At 42.6% G+C, this 14,276-nt stretch overlaps 1 long non-coding RNA gene across 1 annotated transcript; it reads right to left on the minus strand.

Annotated features, from left to right (window-relative positions):
- Positions 1 to 1,710: 1,710 nt before the first annotated feature.
- Positions 1,711 to 13,568, minus strand: LOC122676715. Its single transcript, XR_006335636.1, has 3 exons — positions 13,375 to 13,568; positions 3,668 to 3,739; positions 1,711 to 1,867 (listed from the first exon to the last, which is right to left on the minus strand). It is a non-coding gene; the product is annotated as an uncharacterized LOC122676715 (long non-coding RNA).
- Positions 13,569 to 14,276: the final 708 nt, after the last annotated feature.

Here is a 14,276-nt window from a genome sequence, read left to right on the forward strand (position 1 = left end):
GTACCTAACAGTGACTGAGGAATCCAGCTGCTCTCAACATGATGCAATGAATGTCTTCTTAAAGTCAGTAATGTGTTGAACATAAAGGTTCTGATGTGACCACAACTTCCTCCTGTACGACGGAATATGCAGATGCATGACTCTCTGGATTTGCACCTTGTATCTGATGTTGTCCCATGGTCTCTGGGGAGGAGTCCCTGATAGGGGTGCTTGGTGGAGAAAAGGGCACTGGCTGCGGAATACTGGTTATGTCTATGGTCTTGGTCAAGTAATAACAGTAATAGCTTTATTGAGTATTGTTTGGACCAGATTCTGTGCTCAAAGCTTTATAAAGGCTTTTATTTTAGCAAGGAGGCTTCAGCGGCCATGCCAAACTTGCAGGTGCTGTTTGCATGGCATAAGGAATGATGAACCGCTAGGTGTGAAGGATAGGCCTAGAGCCTGTGAGAGTCTGTTTTCTCAGGAAGGCCTGGGATACAAGCAGCAATTACCACATGTTGCTCTAATGGCATATAGCATGAGGTCAGCAGAAGACAATTTGCATCAATAATCCATGAGCAACTTTTGGCCATGGGGGTCCAGAGACTCTTAGAGACCTGTAGGAAGTTTACTGAAGTCTCTACAGTGAAGGAGAGTCTGGGGACACTAATAGGAGTGCCTGTTGTATTGTGATTTGGACAGTCTCTAGAGCCGTTTCTTGTAAGGGGCCACACACAGAGTGGGCTGTTTCGTGAGTAAGAGCAGAAATGAGCTTCAGTAAAATTTTTAAAGACATTATACATTGCTTTCAGAACCAAAAATGCCTAAAAGGTGTTGGGCTTTTGTTAACATCACGAGTGCTGAAAGGGTCAATTGTTCCTTGATTGTGTCAGAGGTGGAGCAACCCTTGACTTCCTAAATAATTTTGAGAAACTTAACCAAAGTGGAAGGGTCTTACAATGTATGTGGAGCAATGGTCCAACTCTTTGTGAGCTCCTTTGTGAGGATCTGTAGGTCCTGAGTGAGTGTGTCAAATGAGTTAGTATTCTCCCTTCTGGGCATATATCTAAAAGCATTGGAATCAGGATCTCAAAGAGATATCTGAACTCCCATAATTGTTGCAGCATTATTCACAGTAACCAAAATATGGAGACAACTCAAATATCCATCAACACGTAAATAAATAAAGGAAATGTGAATACTTATTTTTGAGGCTGGAGTGTTATTAAGCCTTAAAAAAGGATGAAATCCTACTATTTGGAATAACATGGATGCACCTATAAGGCATTGTGCTCAGTGAAATAAGCCAGGCACAGAATGACAAATACTGCATGTTCTGGGCTTCCCTGGTGGCTTCAGACAGTAAAGAATCCACCTGCAATACAGGAGACTCAGGTTCAGTCTCTGGGTTGGGAAGATCCCCTGGAGAAGGGAATGGCTCAGTTCAGTTCAGTTCAGTAGATCAGTTGTGTCCGACTCTTTGCGACCCCATGAATTGCAGCATGCCAGGCCTCCCTGTCCATCACCAGCTCCCGGAGTTTACTCAAACTCATGTCCATCAAGTCAGTGATGCCATCCAGCCAGCTCATCCTCTGTCATCCCCTTCTCCTCCTGCCCCCAATCCCTCCCGGCATCAGGGTCTTTTCCAATGAGTCAACTCTTCACATAAGGTGGCCAAAGTATTGGAGTTTCAGCTTCAGCATCAGGCCTTCCAATGAACACCCCCACTCCAATATTCTTGCCTGAAGAATTCCATGGACAAAGGAGCCTAGTGGGCTACAGTCCACAAACAGTCAGACACAACTGAGCAAGTACCACTTTTACTTTCACATAGTTAGAGCTGTTACAAGATGAATATGTTCCAGAGACCTGTTGTAAAATGGAGTACCTATAATTAACAATAAATTAAATTTTGTTAAGAGGGTAAATATCTCATGTTAAACATTATTATGCACGTACATACATATACGTACAACCTAAAAGGACACAAGAAAACTTGGGGAAGTGATGAAAATGTTTATCACCTGGACTGTGGTGAAGATAATAAAAGTGTATACATGTGTTCAAACTCACCTATTTGTATTTATTAATTTCATATAGTTTCTCATATCAATTATACCTCAGTAAAGCTGGAGTGAGGAGTCAAACATAAAAAATGGAATCATACTCTTTATCACATGGAAGCTTAAAACCCCCTGTCTTTTCTTAACCCAAAGAAGGCTCTGGCTGTTCCTCAGTGTGGGCTCTGACAGAAAATTTCCAGCTAGAAGTCATGTAAGTACCCTTCCTCAGTCATGTAAATGCAGCGTCAACAGGGTCCTTCAGGACTTAGATTAATCAGAAAGGTGCTTTTCCCCTGCTTGAAAAAAGGCAAAAGTCAGTTGCTGAGAGGTGGGACAAAACCAGGGTCTACAGTGGCAGATGTACGTGTGGGCCTGCTTAGCCTCCTGGTTGTGCCACACCCTGGAAAGTGACCATGTATGGACTTCTCAGACGTCTGGGAATGGCTATAGGAATGACTTCTCAGGGAGTTGCCAGTGAGTGTGTCCAAGGGATTGGTTTTTCCCCCACTGTAGAGACACGCTCTGGAGCAGCTGCCCAGGAGCCTCTGCTTCCACCCGTACGCCTCATCCTCGGCATTGAGGGACTGCCTCGTCACCCTCTCCTCCCCCAGAGACTGTGAGAAAATCATGAGAAAAAGAAATTCAGACCACCTTTGCCGCTTCACCTTCCTACTCCTGTCCTCAACAGTGAGACCTAGACTTCTAACCCACATGACTCTGCAGCCACTGACTGGGGTTGCTGTGACACTGCCTACCACAGCCGGAACCTCCTCTGCTGCAAGCCTGTTGCTTTCTCACATCTGCCATGTTGGGACAAGGGCTGGGGAGCAGTGGGGGCAGGAAGAGCTTTCACTTGTAGGGCCCTGGTCCGATTTGTACGAGGAGGAGGGCACACAAGTGCCTTGAGAAGGACAGCCACTTCTCATGACTCAGTCACTCGTGGCTGCAACCACTTCTCATGACTCAGAGTCACTCATGGCTGCAACAGAACTTGCACCTTCCTCTGGTTTCTGCACACTAGAAGGAGTCCCTCAGCAGACAGAATGCCTCACCTGGAATGTCAACACATGGAACTGGGACAGGCTGACTTGGATTTCTTTTCCTCAAGACATTAGAGATCCTAATATACTCAGAATCTCGTGGATACATAATAGAGGGAGTTGAAGCTCAGAGAGGCTTAGTGTGGACTTCTGTCCCCTCCTGTTACTGATATGTAAGCACTGTGTCCCGAGACCAGTTGGTCCAGTTGTGTCATGACTAGTTTGGAAGGGCCCTTCCCATGCAGCAAATTTCATCCATCTCTTCTCAGTCTGTCCCTCAAGGACCTATGTCAGGCTGTTCACCTCGTATTGAGGGCATACTCTGTGGGGAGTATGATGAAAGCACAGATAAAACTGCCTCCTGGGCTAGACAAGCAGCGGGAAGATGTGGGATGTGGACAAGAACAGACATTAAGGAAGAGCCTTGAATTTGGGATGAGGCTGACCTGGATAGTCCAGGTAGAAAAGGGCGCTATGCTGACCCCACTGATTTAGGTCTTGAAGGTGACCCCTTCAGGTCATATCAAGAGGATCTGAAGGGACTAAAATTCTTCAACCTGAGGAAGCAGGCCACAAGACACCTACCTCATGAAGTCTTTGCTGATTGCACAGCCAGAAGTGACCTCTCCCTCTTCTGAACTTCTTTGTATCTTTTTCCTACATAAAATTTCAGGTATTTCAGCTTTATAATGACATAGCTCCATACGAGATCTCTACCAATCGGTGTGAATGTGATTCTCTAGGGTATGGTAACCCAATGTTTTTTGAGCCTTAGGTTTAGAGACCTTTCAGATCTAAATTTTTAAGCCCAACTGTACTGACAGCTCCCTTTGTATGTCTCAAAGTCATCTCACACTCAGTCAGTTCAAAATTGGGATGGAGAGGGAGGTGGGAGGGGGTATCGGGATGGGGAACACATGTAAATCCATGGCTGATTCATCTCAATGTATGGCAAAAACCACTACAATATTATAAAGTAATTAGTCTCCAACTAATAAAAATAAATGGAAAAAAAAAACAATAAAAAAAAATTGAGCACCTAAGCCTGATTTTCCTTGAGTATCTCCTACCCTAGCAAATGATGCATCCTTACTATCACCCTTGACATCTTTTTCTACCTCAACTACATAGCCAACTGATCAGTGAGTTTTCTCAATTTTACTTTCTAATTATCTGTTAAATACATTAATTTTACTAATGTCTTTTTCTGTTTTTTGCACAATATTTCCACTTCTTCTTCCTCCCTTATGTCTGTTAACTCTTCAAAATGTTTATTTTGTACTACAGGCTTGATACCTTTCTTAATCTCTTTAAATAGGTAGTCCACACATATACCCTGATGAGAAAGTCTCCCCAAAAATCAATTTCGTATTTTCCATGGCTTGAGTTTTTATAAATTTTGCCTTTTTTTTTATGTTAGTTTCTTGTCTCTGGTTGTAAGAATTAACATCCATCCCCATGCATAGTACAGGCCTTCCAAATTCTCATATTACTCTCATGGAACAGGGCAAGTTTCAGCCTGCATACTGGTCTTCCAGAACAAAAGACAGACACTCTCACAGTAATTCTCCCAACCTCTCACCTAACTTTTCACAAAATCCCTATAAGTTCATGGCCACGCTAATATTTCATCCCCACTTACATATGTATAACATTGGCCTCTAAGGTATATTTCTGGTTCTAATAACCCCTTGGGACACAAGAATTTCAAACTTCACTCTGCTCTTCAACACTGAATTCCCTTGTTTCCAAACTTAAGTAGTATAATTTAAACATTTTTTTTCCATTTATTTTTATTACTTGGAGGCTAATTACTTTAAAATATTGTAGCGGTTTTTGCCATACATTGACATGAATCAGCCATGGAGTTACATGTATTCCCCATCCCTATCCCCCCTCCCACCTCCCTTTCCACCCGATCCTTCTGGGTCTTCCCAGTGCACCAGGCACGAGCACTTGTCTCATGCATCCAACCTGGGCTGGTGATCTGTTTCACCCTTTATAATATACATGTTTCGATGCTGTTCTCTTGAAACAATCCACCCTCACCTTCTCCCTCAGAGTCCAAAAGTCTGTTCTGTACATCTGTGTCTCTTTTTCTCTTTTGCATCTAGGGTTATCATTACCATTTTTCTAAATTCCATATATATATGTTATATACTGTGTTGGTCTTTATCTTTCTGGCTTACTTCACTCTGTATAATGGGCTCCAATTTCATCCATATCATTAGAACTGATTCAAATGAATTCTTTTTAATGGCTGAGTAATATTCCATGGTGCATATGTACCACAGTTTCCTTATCCATTCATCTGCTGATGGACATCTAGGTTGCTTCCATGTCCTGGCTATTATAAACAGTGCTGCAATGAACACTGGGGTGCACGTGTCTCTTTCAGATCTGGTTTCCTCAGTGTATATGCCCAGGAGTGGGATTGCTGGGTCACATGGCAGTTCTATTTCCAGTTTTTAAAGGAATCTCCACTCCATAGCGGCTGTACTAGTTTGCATTTCCAACGGTGTAAGAGGATTCCCTTTTCTCCACACCCTCTCCAGCATTTATTACTGGTAGACTTTTGGATAGCAGCCATCCTGACTGGCGTGTAATGGTACCTCATTGTGGTTTTGATTTGCATTTCTCTGATAATGAGTGATGATGAGCATCTTTTCATGTGTTTGTTAGCCATCTGTATGTCTTCTTTGGAGAAATGTCTGTTTAGTTCTTTGGCCCATTTTTTTGATTGGGTCATTTATTTTTCTGAAATTGAGCTACAGGAGTTGCTTGTATATTTTTGAGATTAACCCTTTGTCTGTTGCTTCATTTGCTATTATTTTCTCCCAATCTGACGGCTGTCTTTTCATCTTGCTTATAGTTTCTTCTGTTGTGCAAAAGCTTTTAATTTTAATTAGGCCCCATTTGTTTATTTTTACTTTTATTTCCAATATTCTGGGAAGTGGGTCATAGAGGATCCTGCTGTGATTTATGTCAGAGAGTGTTTTGCCTATGTTCTCCTCTAGGAGTTTTATAGTTTCTGGTCTTACATTTAGATCTTTAATCCATTTTGAGTTTATTTTTGTGTATGGTGTTAGAAAGTGTTCTAGTTTCATTCTTTTACAAGTGGTTGACCAGTTTTCCCAGCACCACTTGTTAAAGAGGTTGTCTTTTTTCCATTATATTCTTGCCTCCTTTGTCGAAGATAAGGTGTCCATAGGTTTGTGGATTTATCTCTGGGCTTTCTGTTCTGTTCCATTGATCTGTATTTCTGTCTTTATGCCAGTACCATATTGTCTTGATGACTGTGGCTTTGTAGTAGAGTCTGAAGTCAGGCAGGTTTATTCCTCCAGTTCCATTCTTCTTTCTCAAGATTACTTTGGCTATTCGAGGTTTTTTGTATTTCCATACAAATTGTGAAATTATTTGTTCTAGTTCTGTGAAAAATACCGTTGGTAGCTTGATAGGGATTGCATTGAATCTATAGATTGCTTTGGGTATATAGTCATTTTGGCAATATTGATTCTTCCAACCATGAACACGGTATCCATCTATTTGTGTCCTCTTTGATTTCTTTCATCAGTGTTTTATAGTTTTCTATGTATAGGTCTTTTGTTTATTGAAGTAGATATACTTCTAAGTATTTATTCTTTTTGTTGCAATGGTGAATCGTATTGTTTCCTTAATTTCTCTTACTGTTTTCTCATTGTTAGTGTATAGGAATGCAAGGGATTTCTGTGTGTTAATTTTATATCCTGCAACTTTACTATATTCATTGATTAGCTCTAGTAATTTTCTGGAAGAGTCTTTAGGGTTTTCTATGTAGAGCATCATGTCATCTGCAAACAGCGAGAGTTTCACTTCTTCTTTTCCTATCTGGATTTCTTTTACTTCTTTTTCTGCTCTGATTGCTGTGGCCAAAACTTACAAAACTATGTTGCATAGTAGTGGTGAGAGTGAGCACCCTTGTCTTGTACCTGATTTTAGGGGAAATGCTTTCAATTTTCACCATTGAGGGTAATGCTTGCTGTGGGCTTGTCATATGTAGCTTTTATTATGTTGAGGTATGTTCCTTCTATTCCTACTTTCTGGAGAGTTTTTATCATAAATGGATGTTGAATGTTGTCAAAGGCTTTTTCTGCATCTATTGAGATAATCATATGGTTTTTGTCTTTCAATTTGTTAATGTGGTGTATTACATTGATTGACTTGCGGATATTGAAGAATCCTTGCATCCCTGGGATAAAGCCCACTTAGTCATGATGTATGATTTTTTTAATATGTTGTTGGATTCTGTTTGCTATAATTTTGTTAAGGATTTCTGCATCTATGTTCATCAGTAATATTGGCCTGTAGTTTTCTTTTCTTGTGACATCTTTGTCTGGTTTTGGAATTAGGATGATGGTGGCCTCATACAATGAGTTTGGAAGTTTACCTTCATCTGCAATTTTCTGGAAGAGTTTGAGTAAGATAGGTGTTAGCTCTTCTCTAAATTTTTGGTAGAATTCAGCTGTGAAGCCATCTGGTCCTGTGCTTTTGTTTGCTGGAAGATTTCTGATTACAGTTTCAATTTCCTTGCTTGTGATGGGCCTGCTAAGATCTTCTATTTCTTTCTGGTTCAGTTTTGGAAAGTCATACTTTTCTAAGAATTTGTCCATTTCTTCCAAGTTGTCTATTTTATTGGCATAGAGCTGCTGGTAGTAGTCTCTTATGATCCTTTGTATTTCAGTGTTGTCTGTTGTGATCTTTCCATTTTCATTTCTAATTTTGTTAATTTGGTTCTTCTCCCTTTGTTTCTTAGTGAGTCTTGCTAATGGTTTGTCAATTTTGTTTATTTTTTCAAAAAATCAGCTTTTAGATTTGTTGATTTTTGCTATGGTCTCTTTAGTTTCTTTTGCATTTATTTCTGCCCCAATTTTTAAGATTTCTTTCCTTCTACTAACCCTGGGGTTCTTCATTTCTTCCTTCTCTAGTTGCTTTAGGTGTAGAGCTAGGTTTTTTATTTGACTTTATTTGACTTTTATTTGACTTTATTTATTTGACTTTTTTCTTGTTTCTTGAGGTAAGCCTGTAATGCTATGAACCTTCCCCTTAGCACTGCTTTTACAGTGTCCCATAGGTTTGGGGTTGTTGTGTTTTCATTTTCATTCGTTTCTATGCACATTTTGATTTCTTCTGTGATTTGTTGGTTATTCAGAAGCGTGTTATTTAGCCTCCATATGTTTGAATTTTTAATAATTTTTTTCCTGTAATTGAGATCTAATCTTACTGCACTGTGGTCAGGTTCGCTTGTTCAGTCGTGCTGCAGGGAGGGAGGGGTGCTGCAGACAAATGTCACTGGCCTGTGTGGGGAGCACTCGCAGTGTTCCGGCCACATTGGGTTTGCACCTGCTCACGGGTGTGCGCTTTCACGCTACACTGCTCAGGCTCCCAGCTGCTCTATATGGAGCGGGCCCTGCATTACTGCGGTTCCAGTTTTTACGTATTCCACAAAGACACAGACTCGGTTGGGCCTGCGTTTTGTGCCTTCCCCGCTCAAGCAGCTCAGGCAGCCAGGAGCTTGACAGGCACACTCTCCCCCGGTGCAGTGCGCCTTGTCCCCTCCACGGTCCCAGCCTCAGTTTCCGCATGCGCCAGTCAGGTGTGTGCACCTTGTGTCTGTTCTCAGGAGCTGGCCTCTAGCCGCGACCCTCCTGGCCGATGTCGACCATCCAGAATCTCAGGAAGTCTTTGGTTACAGACTGGGAGCCTGTTTGCCATTTGGTAGGGGGTGCCATCTCTGGGGCCGAGTTTGCCCCTTTCCCCTCCCCCCTGCCTCCTGCCTCCAGTGGGGGATGAGCCAGTCTGCAGCTGGCTAGCTCTTCTCTGGAATTGCTCAGTCCTTCCTTTGTTCTGCGAACGGCCCCGCAGTGTGTTCAGGCCGGTTAATTTTCTCTCTCTCTCTTGTTATCCCACAGTTTAAGTTGCTATCTCACATTAGCTCCCTCCAATTGCCCTCATGGCATTCGGGCCCGGTCCTTACCCTAAGCAATGCCATCCGCTCCTCTCCGTTCTGCCCCCACTTGCTGGTGGCGGATGTGGGTGTCTGGGGTACTTTTCTGCTGGGAGTTGCTTTTAGGCATGTAATCTGTGGGTTTTATTTATTTTTCCTCCCAGTTAGGTTGCCCTCCGAGATTCGAAAACTTCCCCCAGACCCGTCAGTGAGAGGGTTTCCTGGTGTTTGGAAACTTCCTCTATTATGACTCCCTTCCTGGGATGGGTCTCCATCCCTAGCTCTTTTGTCTCTCTTTTTATCTTTTATATTTTGTCCTACCTCCTTTTGAAGATGATGGGCTGCTTTTCTGGGCACCTGATGTCTCCTTCTAGCATGGAGCGGGCCTTGTTGTTGTTTTGTGAAGTTGTTTTGTAAAGTTTGCTCAGCGTTCAAATATTCTTTTGATGAATTTGTAGGGGAGAAAGTGGTCTCCTGGTCCTATTCCTCTGTCATTTAGCTCCTCCTCAATTTAAACATTTTAATTACATTTAATCAAGTCTGGGGCTTCCCTTGTGGTTTAGCTGGTAAAGAATCTATCTGCAATGCAGGAGGCCTGGGTTCAATCCCTGGGTTGGGAAGATCCCCTGGAGAAGGGAAAGGCTACCCTCTCCAGTTTTCTGGCCTAGAGAATTCTATGGACTATATAGTTCATGGGGTCACAAAATGTTGGCCACAACTGAACTACTTTCACTTTTCAATCAAGTTTGACTGTGTAGTTAGATTTTAAGAAGAAACTCTTGAGTTAATGTATGTTATTCTCTGGAGAATTACAAAGTTTAATCATTGTTCCTTGCACCCTCCAACAGGGGGCTGAGACAGCCATTGCTTCAGGCAGAGGCCAGCACCCCACTGAGGATGCAAATCTGTGTTCATCCTTTGACTTCCAAAATAGGCAAGAGCCATATTTTATTGATAGAACAAAAGAGACTTGTGTGCCCCAAAATCAGACTGTAGACTAAGAAAAGAGAGTTCATTTGGCAAGTCACAAACTTAAAAGATGCCAGGTAAGACATCAGAGTGGTTTTATACATATATCTCATTAAGGATGAGACTGTAATTAAAAATTAAAAGGAATGTGGTCTGCCATTCCCTAGGGGCTCAACAGAAAAGGTCTCTGTGGCAGGGGTGAGGAGTAAGCTAGGTGATAGGAATTCCAGATAAGATGAGCAAGAATGCAAATTAGAAGCAGCATGGGTCCCACTTCTTTTGTAGGATAGTACCTACTCCTAGGGAGTCATATTTAGTAAATTGAGCCACATGTGTTTGGACAATAAAGGGCTTCTCTAGAAGCACTACAAGTTCCCTTTAGCTTGTGTTCCATGTTGGAGAGGTTCAGATGTTCTCATGGGTTCCTATAAGGGAGATGAGGTGCTGAGAGGGGCCATAGGCCAGAGAATGCCTGAGTTCAGAATAAGAAAGGTCAGAGTATAGGGACCTCACTCCAGAGGAGACTGTGGCAGGGACCAGTGTTACCCACGCTTGCCCCAGACAAGCGGGAATAGCCCCATCCGCAGAAGATGCAGCAGAGGTAGACTGAGACCCAGACCAGGGCAAAGTTCCCTGGCAAAAGCCCACAAGGATCAGAGAGAACAGCCAAATAAACTGAGCTCTCTCCCCAACTCCACAGGCATAGGGAAGGAGTGAGGAACAGTAAGGAGGATGGTGGTTGACTCTTGCTATTGTGGCGGACAAGCACTTGGGCTCTCTGGGTGTGACAGCATTTAGGCTGCTGGTTGTTCCTCTTACAGGGCATTTTCATAAGTTCCTTGGATGCCTCTCCTCTTCCATGCTGGGGATCTCACCTACCCTGTCATAGATGACACTCTCAGGACAGCCACCTATATCTTTCTCTTTGGTTGTTGTGTTGGCTGGTCTGTTTCCATAGGCTCTCTTTGTTGGCAACCTATTGCCTATCCAGATGCCCTTCTTGTCAAAGTTCTTTTAGGACCCTACTTCTAGTCAATTAAAAGCATGTTCATTTAGCTCATCATTGCGTTTGCAGTTTCTTCCCAATTAGAAGCCAACACCTGAATGCTGCAGGCTGCTTCTACAGCATCTCATCCCTTCATTTTTTCAGGTGTAAACCAGACACTTGTCAGTACATCCCCAAGCTGCAGGGAACACACATCCAGCTCTCAGAATGGTCTCAGTGAAGCCTCTGTCACCATGTTGAGGTGAGAGGCAGGCACCCCTCAGACTGGAAGGGCCTTATGCAGCACAGCTCTCTCCAAAGCCATTCCCTTCCCCTTTACCTCCAAATCCTAACCTTAAGTCTTCAGTTTGGGTGAGAGAGGGTAAATAATCTCAAATGAGTTTTCAGAACCTTCTTTAAAAATTCTACAAATGAAAAAAGTATATGCCTAAGAAGTTTCATTACACTGTCCAAGTGCTAGAGAGATTGTGAAGGTTCTTTTATTTGTTAATATAAATGTATTTTCTCCATTGGTTGGATGGCATCACTGATTCAATGGACATGAACTTGGGTGAACTCCAGGAGATGGTGGGGGACAGGGAAACCTGGCATGCTGCAGTCTGTCCCTGGTGTCATGAAGAGTCAGACATGACTTGGTGACTGAACAACAACAAATTTCCCCATATGTTATTTTATTAGTTTTTTTAAAAAAATATTTACTTATTTGACTATGCTAGTTCCTGGTTATAGCATGCGGGCTCTTTAGTTGTGGCATGCAAACTCTTTAGTTGCAGCATGTAGGATCTAGTTCCCTGAACAGGGTCAAACCTGGACCCCTTGCATTGGGAGTACAGAGTCTAAGCAACTAGACCACCAGGGAAGTCCCATGAAGTTTCTGAAAATGCGTGTGGAGGGCAAACAGATGTGATTTCAGCTGTGTGTGGTGATAGTTGGGGAGTACCACAGATGAATAAGAGTTGACAGACTGGCTGTCCGCCCTTCTCTAAACTGAGATTTGTTATTGCTTTCTCATTATATAATTTTGAAAACTATTTCACATCTCTAGGCCTCAGTTCCTTTAGCTGTGAAATGTCCTATCTTCCCAGTTGACTGCTCAGAACGGCATGATATTGGGTGAGTAACAGTCTCTCCAAATACAATAATAAGCTTTTGTTCCCTCTTGCCCCTTTCCCAGATCCTGGCTGAGTGACAATCCATCACCCCAGGCTGGTGCAATGGTCACCCTGGGCCACAGGGCCACAAAATACCTGAAGGTGTCTTGGATAATCAAGGGCCCCACAGGGAGCTGGAGCAGAAGAACCCTGGGACCAAACTCTGAGTCTGCCCCTGAGCCAGTCCAAATCCAGTCTCACCTGTGTGGTCAACGACCATGTGGATCAGAAAACTGTCACCATAGACCTTGGGGAGCTCTGTTTGGGATCAAAAGCATGCCCAGTGAAGTGAGTGTGCCCACACATAGGTTCATTTTATCAATTCATATTTTTCTAGAAATTATCCATTTAATGAAGATTTAAATTTGAATAGACATTAATTAAGAACTACATTCTCTTAAGGGTTTCTCTAGTTATTATTGTTGCTTTGCTGTTTTAAATGTGAGAAGATCTTGCTGAAAGGGTAAGTGATAGATTAGGTGACACTTCCAGCCCTGAGAGCCACAGGATCCCATTAACCAGTTTGTAGCTATTCTCTTTGGGTGAAAAGCAAAAGCAATTTGGTGGCTCAGCTGGTGACAAATGGTGTATTGAGGGAGTATCTTCACCCTCTGCATCCTCAACTACAATTCGGAAATGAGAGAAATAGGATGGATATTTTAGAGGGATTGTTTTTCACTTTTAGAGATTAAATAAAACACTATATATCTGGATCACAGGACAGATATAGCAATTCCCATTGATATCAAAAAGTAAAGTAAAGTCGCTCAGTCATGTCCGACTCTTTGCGACCCCATGGACTGTAGCCTACCAGGCTCCTCTGTCCATGGGATTTTCCAGGCAAGAGTACTGGGTTGGGTTGCCATTTTCTTCTCCAGGGGATCTTCCCGACCCAGGGATTGAACTCAGGTCTCCAGCATTGCAGACAGACGCTTTACTGTCTGAGCCACCAGGAAGCCTCATTGATATCAAGGGTAGTCTTATTCTTACATATGCCCATAACCAAAAGGAAGTCAATAAGGATGGTTAATAAGAAATGGGGCATGAAGAGAGATGAATGACACAGGCAAACAAAATGCTTCATCAGGCTGGCAGGAGAATTCCATGCCGTGGGTGGTTAAGTCCTACCATGAAGATGAAGATGAGAAGGCCTTTGGAATCCATACCAGCAGCATCTGCTCACCTGCCCCAACTCAGTGCTCCCCAAGTAGTCTAGTGGTACCTCGGCTTCCTGTGTGGCCTCTCTTTGGGAAGAGGATGACTTGGTCAGGCTAACAGGAATAGCCATCCAAGTTGGCAGGTATACTTCCCACTGTAAATTAATAAACATCCTTGTTTTGTTTTCCAGGGTCATTTCACATCTATTATCAAGATTTTGCACCCCCAAGGCAAAAGGGTGAAATGGAGATTCTGGGTTTTGGCTCAGGACCTACATGTCAGACTCTGAACCTTGGTGAACATGTTGAAGTACAGTTGTTCCTCGAATCGTATGGGTTTGAACTGCTACGTCCATACATACATGGTGATTTCCTTCAATAAATGTGTACAACAGTACACATGATCTGTGGTTGTTTGAACCGGTGGATGTGGAACTGTGAATAAAGAGGGGTGACTATAAAGCTATATGGTGTATTTTTGACTGTTCAGGGAGTGGGAGCCCCCTGTGTTGCTCAAGAGTCAACTGTAATGACAAATTGAAGGGTTTTGTTATTCATTCATTCCTTAACTCAATCTATTAGAAACAAAGACACATTGAGAAACAACTTGGAAAACACATTCACAGACTTTCTTTGCCATGTACATTCCCATTTGAATTTCCTGAAGACTTCATGTAGGCTCAGGGTTTCAGTTCTCAAGCCTGATAAAACATCTAATGAGTATTTTAAAATATAAGTGGTGCCCAGTTTCAGGATATAGTCCAAGCATCTGTTCATAAAAGTTCTCTAGTTGATCTAATGAACATTCTGGGTTGTGAGCAATACATGGGGAGTGTCCATTTGGATAAAAAAATCAGGCCAAAATTTTTGCTTTGCCTGAACTATACAGACTTATGTAGACCCATTAGGGGTTATTTCAGTAAAGATC

This window comes from Cervus elaphus, chromosome 20 (assembly GCF_910594005.1).
Source record: "Cervus elaphus chromosome 20, mCerEla1.1, whole genome shotgun sequence".
Classification (NCBI taxonomy): domain Eukaryota; kingdom Metazoa; phylum Chordata; class Mammalia; order Artiodactyla; family Cervidae; genus Cervus; species Cervus elaphus.